Source organism: Pristiophorus japonicus, chromosome 4 (genome assembly GCF_044704955.1).
Source record: "Pristiophorus japonicus isolate sPriJap1 chromosome 4, sPriJap1.hap1, whole genome shotgun sequence".
NCBI lineage: Eukaryota > Metazoa > Chordata > Chondrichthyes > Pristiophoridae > Pristiophorus > Pristiophorus japonicus.
This window is the reverse complement of record NC_091980.1, coordinates 130,220,765-130,229,968: the sequence shown is the minus strand read 5'-3', so window position 1 is coordinate 130,229,968 and position 9,204 is coordinate 130,220,765. Positions and strand designations below refer to the sequence as shown.

The following is a 9,204-nucleotide window of genomic DNA, read 5'->3' as shown; positions in this document are numbered from 1 at the left end:
AGAGTAGGAATAAACAGGTCTTTTCCTGGGTGGTGGCCAGTAACTAGTGAGAAACAACAGGGCTCAGTGCTTGGGCACCAGCTAGTCATATATATATATATCTTTATATAGATATATATAAATAAATAGATTGAGAGGAGGAAACCAAATGTAATATTTACAATTGTTCACAGTACAGGAGCAAGGATGTCTTACTACAATTATACAGGGCCTTGGTGAAACTACACCTGGTGTATTATGCACAGTTTTGGGTCTCCTTAACCAAGAAAGAGTGCAGCAAAGTCCCACCAGACTGATTCCTTGGATGGAAAGATTATCGTGAGAGATTGGGTTGACCAGGCCTGTATTCACTAGAAGAGTGAAAGGGGATCTTTTTGGAACATATTGGATAGACTGGATGTGGGGAGGAAGTTGCCCCTGGCCGGGAAGTTGAGAATAAAAAGTGTCACAGGCTCAGGATATGGGGTAGGAAATTTAGCACTGAGATAAAAAATGTTTTCACTCAGAGGATGGGGAAGCTGGGGAACTGTTTACCACAGAAGGCAGTGGAGCCCAATCACTGAATATATTTAAGAAGGAGATAGATATCTTGATACAAAAGGCATCAAGGGCTATGGGGTAAAAGCATGGTGTTGTTAAAGGATCAGTTATGATCATATTGAATGGGATTGCAGGCTTCAAAGGTCCAAATGGGCTGCTACTGCTCCTAAGTTTTTATGAATATAAATGTCAATATATTGAAATTACCCCAGCAAAAAGAGAAAAATTATAGGACTGTTCCCACTGGCAGAAGGGACAAGAACAGCAGACACAAATTTAAGGCAATTGACAGAAGAACCACAGCTGACATGAGGAAAAACTTTTATGCAGTGAGTGGTTAGTATCTGGATTGCGCTGCCCGAGAGGGTGGTGGAGGCAGTTTCAATCATGGAATTGGACAAGTACCTGAAGGAAAATAATTGCAGGGCTACAGGGAAAATGCAAGGGAGTAGAACTAGCTGAGGTGCTCTTGGAGAGCCGGCACAGGCTCGACGGGCTGAATGGCCTCATGTGCTGTAACCAATGTATGGCTGTTGCATAGCCGAGTGCAATACTTGTGCTGCAACCAAGTTATGGTAAATGGAAAATAAGCAGCCAGTCAAACTTGCAAGGAGACAAAAGCCAGTCCAATATTGGACAGTTTATTTACAATAAATTATATTTCACATCAAGAGTCCAGGTCCCAGGCTATACAAAGCCACCATTCTATGTAGGACAAAGTCTCACACACACACACACATTGTATAAACACGAGTACTGATCAGAAGCTTCAGTCACTCTCCCCCAGGGTGTGCTTGTCAAACAGGTACTCTCCCAGGCAATTCTCAGGGGCTCCCAGTCTGTTCAGGTTGGTGATGTGATCCCCAAGCTTCTTGATCATCTTCACTTGTTCGTCCAAGTAGTGGGTTTCCAGGAAGTTACACAACTGAAAGAGAAAAGACGGAAACGAGTTATGACAGTAGTAGATATCGAGGAACATTGGAGCTTACCGCTTACGAGTTTGGATTTTAATCCTCTTGGACTGTAAGATAGTTAAGTGGTGTAATTGAAATTGATGGAATTACTGCACCATTTATAAGAAAACTTGCTGTACAAAAAAAGGTGCTGGGATCTCACACATTTACAATATCGACCCCGAAAAATAGATCCAACACAAAGCTGTTGGGCATGGTGATCTTTTTAAATTAAGTTCAATGACAGCAACTTACCCAAAAGCACACATTGAAGCATGAGGAACTTACATGAGGGTCAGTGCTCCCAGTGGAGAGTTTGTGCAGATCCAGCAGACTCTGATTCACATTCTGCTCCATCTGCAGAGCTCTCTGCATCACCTACAGACCATTGCTCCACTCATCCTGCTCTGGTTTCTGAACAGGAAATTATTGTTCACTTACAATGGATTAAACAAACACAAGTATTTTTTGTGTCTTTAGCTGCTCTGGTAGTGACTCCATGAGGCAATGTATTGTACTTCAACTGTAGTGACTTTAGTCCATTTAATGTAACTCCAGAGGGAGGATCACACCTCGTGGCCTGCCTTTTATACTGGGCCTGGCACACCTGTGCAGGTAAGCGACAAGTCTCCGACTGCAGTGCCCTCTGGTGGCACATATGTAAAAGTACAACCAGTAAACAGCACAGTATTGAAGGAAATTAGGGATGAAAAAAAAATGCAATCAGTAGTCTAGGTTACCATGAACCAATTTTAGAATATTGATTTGCAGCATTAAGCCATCAAACACTGGTATCAAATTGGAGGTGATTGGCATAGATGTATTTAAGAGGAAGCTAAATAAGTACATGAGTAAAAAAGGAATATAACGATATGTTGCAGAGATCAGTTTGTCTGAATGGCTGGTTCCTGTGCTGTAAATTGGAACTAACTGCTTTCGAATGTAGTGTGAACAATCAGTCTAAGGGGAGCCAGACAGAAAGCCACTTTTTTTATTGAGCTAAACCTTGATGTCTACCAAGATGATTTGGCCTCCACGTCAATTCTGGAATTCCATCAGTTTCTCAGCATGCTCACGTTCCTCATGTGACTGCTCCTTGAAGAAATCAGCTAAGTGACGCAGGGCAACATCATCCCGGTTAAACTAGAAGGACTGCGGAGGAATCAGAAGAGTAGTTGATTATTGCATGGCAGACCCATTATCATAGGCACTGTACATGAAGCCAAACTCATTATACTTGCTTTCAAGGGCTCAGTCTCACTGAACTTGGATGTACATAGTTATGGAAACTAGCACCGACTCAACTAACCTGGCAAAGACATTGAATAATCTCACCTCCAGCAATAGGGAAACTGGCAAATGGAAACTTCCTATTTCTCATGTTCTTGTGATCAGGAGTCGGCCATACGGCCCCTTGAGCCTGCTCCTCCATTCAAGATCATGGACTCATCTCCACTTCCCTGCCCGCTCCCCCATAACCCCTTAGCGTTTAAGAAACTGTATTAGAGTCTTCAATTTATTCAATGTCTCAGCTTTCCACAGCTGAGGCAGCGAATTCCACAGATTGACAACCCTCAGAAGAAATTTCTCATCTCAGTTTTAAATGGGCAGTCCCTTATTCTAAGATAATGCCCTCAAGTTCTAGTCTCCCTCATTCGTGGAAAGACCCTCTCTGCATCCACCCCGTCCACCCCCCTCATAGAAACGTGGTAGATTATAAGATCACCTCTCATTCTTCTGAATTCCAATGAGTAGAGCCCCGCCCCCCACCACTGTACTGTGGCACTTCGCACTCTTGCTCCATTTAAATAAAACTTTGCTCTTTGATTTTTTTTTTCTGCCAAAGTGCATGACCTCATTTTCCACCACTCAAATTTTTGCCCACTCACTTAGCCTGTCGATGTCCTTTTGCAGAACTGTGTCTCCTCCTCACACATTACTGACAATACAAAGATGGGAGGAACAGCAAACTCGGCTGCATTACCGACTTGGAAGAAGGGACTGAGTGCAATATAGATTGTAAATAGTTGGGGTCCCAGCACTGATCCCTGCGGCACTCTACTAGTTGCCAACCAGAGAATGAATCATTTATCCCGACTCGGTTCTTTAGCCAATCCTCTATCCATGCTAATATATTACCCCCAAAGCCCGTGAACTTTTATCTTGTGCAGTAATCTTTTATGTGGCACCTTGTCCACTGCCTTCTGGAAGTCCAAATATACCACATCCACTGGTTCACCTTAATCCACCCTGTTTGTTACATCCTGAAAGAATTCCAGCAAATTTGTCAAACACGACTTCCCCTTCATAAATCCATGCCGACTCTGTCTGATCAAATTTTCCTTTTCCAAATGTCCTGCTTGTTTAATAATGGGCTCGAACATTTTCCCAATCACACATTTGGCCAACTAATCTAATCTTTAGTTGCCTGCTTTTTGTTTGTCTCCTTCTTTTAAATGGGGGCATTACATTTGCAGCTTTCCAATCTGCTGGGACCTCCCCAGATTCCAGGGAATTTCGGTTAATTACAACCAATGCATCCACAATCCTTGCCGCTACTTCTCAAGGCCCTCGGATGCAAGCCATCAGGTCCATTTATCTGCCTTTAGTCCCATTATCTTACTGAGTACTACCTCCTTAGGTGATTGTGATTGCATTAAGTTCCTCCCCCCTATAGCCCCTTGACTATCCACTGTTGGAATATTGTTAATGTCTATCGTAAAGACTGATAGAAAATCTGAACAAATATTTTGTGCCATCTCTATGTTCTCCATTACTAACTCCCCAGTTTCATCCTCTTAGTGATTTGCAAAAACTTGCAGGCTATGGGAACACGGAGTTGTATCACTCCACCCAACATTCAGCGAGGCACAATGGACTGAATGGCCTCCTGTGCTGCATCATTTCACGATCACCAATTCAGCTTTGATTGAACATGCTCAAAACTGGAAGCTTTATCTCGGCACCCTATATTCATTGTAGCTCTGGAAATTAGTGAAGGAATTGTTACAAGATTTATACCCTGGTCACCAGTAGCACATTCCAATAATCATTGTTTATTGACCCAAATATATTTTGTACAAGCTAGTTGATGGGCAGTATTGGAAATCAAAGCAACACCCTTAAAGTATAGTAGAGATCAAGTCACAGTGCCGAATTCATATCGTACAAGAAAGAAAACCTAACTGAGTTTTACTGGCTACATTCATGCCAAGGAAATAAAACTACCACAAGCAGCATTAATTTGGCACAGTCTACACAAATCAAAGCATTGTACAGGAGAACCAGAGACCACAGAATAAAAATTATGAGAACCCCTCAGAATTTGAGATGCTTGGTGAAGGTCACAGGGGTTAAGGGAGAGTCCACTGAGTACAGACAATTGATGATTAACTTTCTTTGCTTTATTGATGCTAAAAGTTAAAGGAAAGACAGATGGATGCAAACTGGTATTTAAAATTAAGAGGTTAGAAACACTAGGAACAGGAGGGAAGCAGAAACATTTGTAACACTTTCTTCCCATCCTCCCCCTGTGGAGGTGAGGGATGGCTGGGAAAGAAAGTGTTTCAGATTTCCACCACACTGGTGGGAAAGAATACTTCCTGACTTCCCTCCTAAATGGCCCAGCTGTATTTTTATGACATCATCCATTGAACCAGCAATGTAAGGAAAGTCCATGGAGTGATTTAGAATGAGAATACAAATTCTGAATTCCTTGCATTGAGTGTAGAATTTATTCCAAATAAACTTCATCAAGCTCAAGATCCCAGGAAAAAAGAATCAAGATAATCAGAATATGATACAACTGCTGCAAGGAACAGAGAGAGTTTGTTAATGAATACACTGGAAAATAAATTGTATCATATTATAGCTTTAAAAGCGAATTCACTGCATAGATTGAAGGGGGTGGGTGTGGGGGGCACAGCACAGGATTTCATAAATTCACATTACATAGTCTCCATTGTGAAGTGGCAAAAAACACAAAACTCACCATAGAGAGATAAACATAGGAGAAATAGAGCTCCATGTTGATCTGCTTGTTGACAGCATCCTCACAGACCTGATGGTAGTTCTGACGCACTTGAGAAGCCATCTTAAGTGCGTACAAAAGTAACATTTAGCCAGACTCAAACTCCTGTATTATCCTGAGGGATAATCCAGCATGTGGCACTCTTGATGAGTGACAGTCGTCAATACCCAATCAGAAGTTGCATCTTCTCAGAGCACCAATCAAGTAAAAGGAGGAGGGGAGTTGGACTTCCAGAGCCAGTCAGATCTTTGAAGAATGAGTATCATTGGCTGACATCTCAATGGGGATCTCAATTGTCCTAACTTTCCTCAAACACAGTTCTAATATCCAGAGACACAGGTTTAATTGGATCCTCTATTCTTTGGGCTAATTAATTGGAATGATTAAATTAGCTATCGGAAACACTTAAACCACAAGTGCCCCCTTTATAAGGGGGAATAAACTTTCAGATCCACATTATGACAAAACTAACATAAAAACTTTAAAAATTTTACATTATTTCCCTGTATCTGCGCTGCACTCCACTTCCCTTTGGTGCCTACCAGTCACGGAAAGCCTCAAGCATACCGGCGGACACCGCGTGCTCCCTCTCCAGGGACACCCGGACATGGATATAGCCGTGGAAGAGAGGCAGACAGATGGAGAGAACACCCCATCGACCGTGCTCTGCCTGGACAAGTTAATGGCCACCTTGAAAGAGTCAGTGTCTTTTTAATAGTTCTGGATTGTTCAGTGGTTTGGTCATTTGCAGGTATCTGCGGGTTTGAAACAACATGCAAATAACTCATGTCTAGAAATAGAGACAGAGAAGTCGAGGAAGGGAAGTGAAGTGACAGAGATGGACCATGTGAAGGTGAGTGAAGGGTGGAAATTGGGAACATAGAGAATTAAATTTTCCAGTTTATTCTGACAGCAGGAAACAGCACCGATGTTATCCATGTGCTGGAAAAAGAGGTGAGTGAGGAGCCATGGTGGGATTTTAATACAAGGATAAGAAACTTGAATTTGAGGCGCTGTCAGACCGGGAGCCAATGATGGTCCACAAGCACAGGGGTTATGGGCGAGTGGGACTAGGTGTGTGTTAGGATATGGGCAGCAGAGTTTTGGATAAGCTTAAGTTTATGGAGCATGTAAGGCCAGCAGGAGAGCATTGAAATAGTCAATTCTAGAGATAAAAAGGCACAGATGAATGTTATCCATTAGCGCAGTTCTGAGCTCAGTGCGAGGAATACCTGCAGCTGAACCCATCATCATAGGCAGTCCCTCATCATCGAGAAAGACTTGCTTTCACTCTTCTCGTGAGTACTTTGGTGGCTGAACAGTCCAACATGAAAGCCACAGAACCTGTCACAGATGGTACAGATATTCGTCAGGGGAAGGGGGTGGGTGGCACTGATTTACCACATGCTCCTTCCGCTGCCTGACCTCTTCACGCTCGCAGCATTGAGACTCGAAGAGCTCAACGCCCTCCCGGATGCACTTTCTCCACATAGGGCTGTCTTCGGCCAGGGTCTCCCAAGCATCAGTGGTGCTGTCGCACTTCATCAGGGAGACTTTGAAGGTGTCCTTGTAACGCTTCCGCTGCCCACCTTTGGCTCGTTTGCCAAGAAGTAGTTCCGCATAGAGCAGTTGCTTAATGAGTCTCATGTCTGGCATGTAGGCTAAGTGGCCTGCCCAGCGAAGCTGATCGAGTGTGGTTAGTGCTTCAATGCTGGGGATGTTAGCCTGGGCAAAGACACTGACGTCGGTGCGTCTGTCCTCCCAGGTGATTTGCAGGATCTTGCGGAGACATCTTTGGTGATATAGCTCTAGCGACTTGATGTAAGTCGTCCATGCCTCTGATCCATACAGGAAGGTGGGTATTACTACAGCCCTGTCGACTGTGAGTTTGGTGGTAGGTTTGAGCGCCTGGTCTTCGAACACTCTTTTCCTCAGGCAGGCGAAAGCTGCACTGGTGCACTGGAAGCGATGTTGAATCTCCGCAGCAATGTCTGCCTTTGTTGACAGCAGGCTCCCGAGGTATGGGAAGTGGTCCACGTTGTCGAGGGCCACGCCGTGAGTCTTGATGTCTGGGGGGCAGTGCCGTGTGGCGAGGACAGGCTGATGGAGGACCTTTCCCTTATGGATGTTAAGCATAAGACCTATGATTTCATATGCCTCGGTGAATACATCGATTATATCCTGGAGTTCAGCCTCAGAATGTGTGCACACAGGCGTCGTCCGCATACTGCAGTTCACTGACAGAGGTTTGGTTAATCTAGGACCTGGTCTGGAGATGGCATAGGTTAAACTGCTTCCCACTGGTTCTGTAGTTTAGTTCCACTCCAGCGAAGAGCTTGTTGACAGCGAGGTGGAGCGTGGCACCAAGGAAGATTGAGAAAAGGGTTGGAGGGATGACGCAGCCCTATTTGACCCCGCTTTGGACGAGGAATGGGTCTGTAACAAATCGCCTGGTAAGGATCACGGACTGCATGTCGTCGTGGAGCAGGTGAAGGATGTTGACAAACTTTTGGGGGCATCCAAAACGGAGGAGGACGCTACATAAACCCTCACGGTCGACAGTGTCAAAAGCCTTTGTAAGATCGAAAAATGCCATGTGTAAGGGCTGGCGCTGCTCCCTGCATTTTTCGGCAGTTGGCGTGCTGCAAAGATCATGTCCGTTGCTCCCCGTAGGGGACGAAATCCGCACTGTGACTCCGGGAGGAGCTTCTTGGCCACAGGGAGAACACGGTTGAGGTGAACTGAACCACATCCCTGTGCAGCATGTTAAGTTTATATAGAACCTTGGCGAGACAACACTTGGAGTATTGCGCACAGTTCTGATCTCCATAGAATTATATAGAAAGTTAGAATTAATAACCGTAGAGAGACTTCAAAAGAAACTTCTTTAGTCAGAGAGTGTTTCGAATGTTTAACTTGCTATCGAAAGGAATAGTTGAGACAAAAAGCATAGACGGTGTTTAAGAATACTGGATAAACACATGAGGGAGGAAGGAAGGATTGGAAGGATATGCTGATAGTGTTAAATAAAGTTGGGAGGAGGCTGTGTGTGAAGTCAAGTCCTCTCAGTACTTTGCTCTCCATGCTCATAATTGAAAGACTATTAAATCAATCTTGTCCCATTCAGTTCCTCACCTCATCCTTGATGCATTTTACGTTTGAGAAGGACCACTCACCACTGAAATTTGACAGGCTGAATGGCTTTTTTCTATGCTGCAAATTCTATGTAATTCTTAAAACATGGGCACCTGTAAAGTTTTTCACATCGAGTGAGCTGAAGAATTTGATTTATCTGAAACATGAAGCCGTCAAACCCATCAGCATGCAACCCCAGCCTGAATTGTAGAATTGTGCGTCTTCAACATATGAATTATGGTGACATCGATACTCCAAAAGTGCCATTGAGAGATGTAAAGTGTTATGTATTTAACCCCTTGCACCCTGTATTAATCACCACCAAAAGGCCTACCTGTTGGTGTCCAAAGGGATCCCAGCATCCCTTGGGAGCACAGTATATAAGCAGGCCACCCCACGGTACCTACACTCTGGAGTCTTATTAAAGAAGCTAAAGTCACACTTGCTCATAGTACTCAGTTTTATCCTTTATAGTGAAAGCATCACACAGAGTACGGTAACTGTAGTGTATGTAGGCATCTTTAGTAATGACGCCACGAGGCAGGG

At 44.0% G+C, this 9,204-nt stretch overlaps 1 pseudogene; it reads right to left on the bottom strand.

The window, feature by feature from the left end:
* Positions 1-1,309: 1,309 nt before the first annotated feature.
* On the bottom strand, positions 1,310-5,586 carry LOC139262574 (ferritin heavy chain, oocyte isoform-like; annotated as a pseudogene).
* Between the last annotated feature and the right edge of the window lie 3,618 nt (positions 5,587-9,204).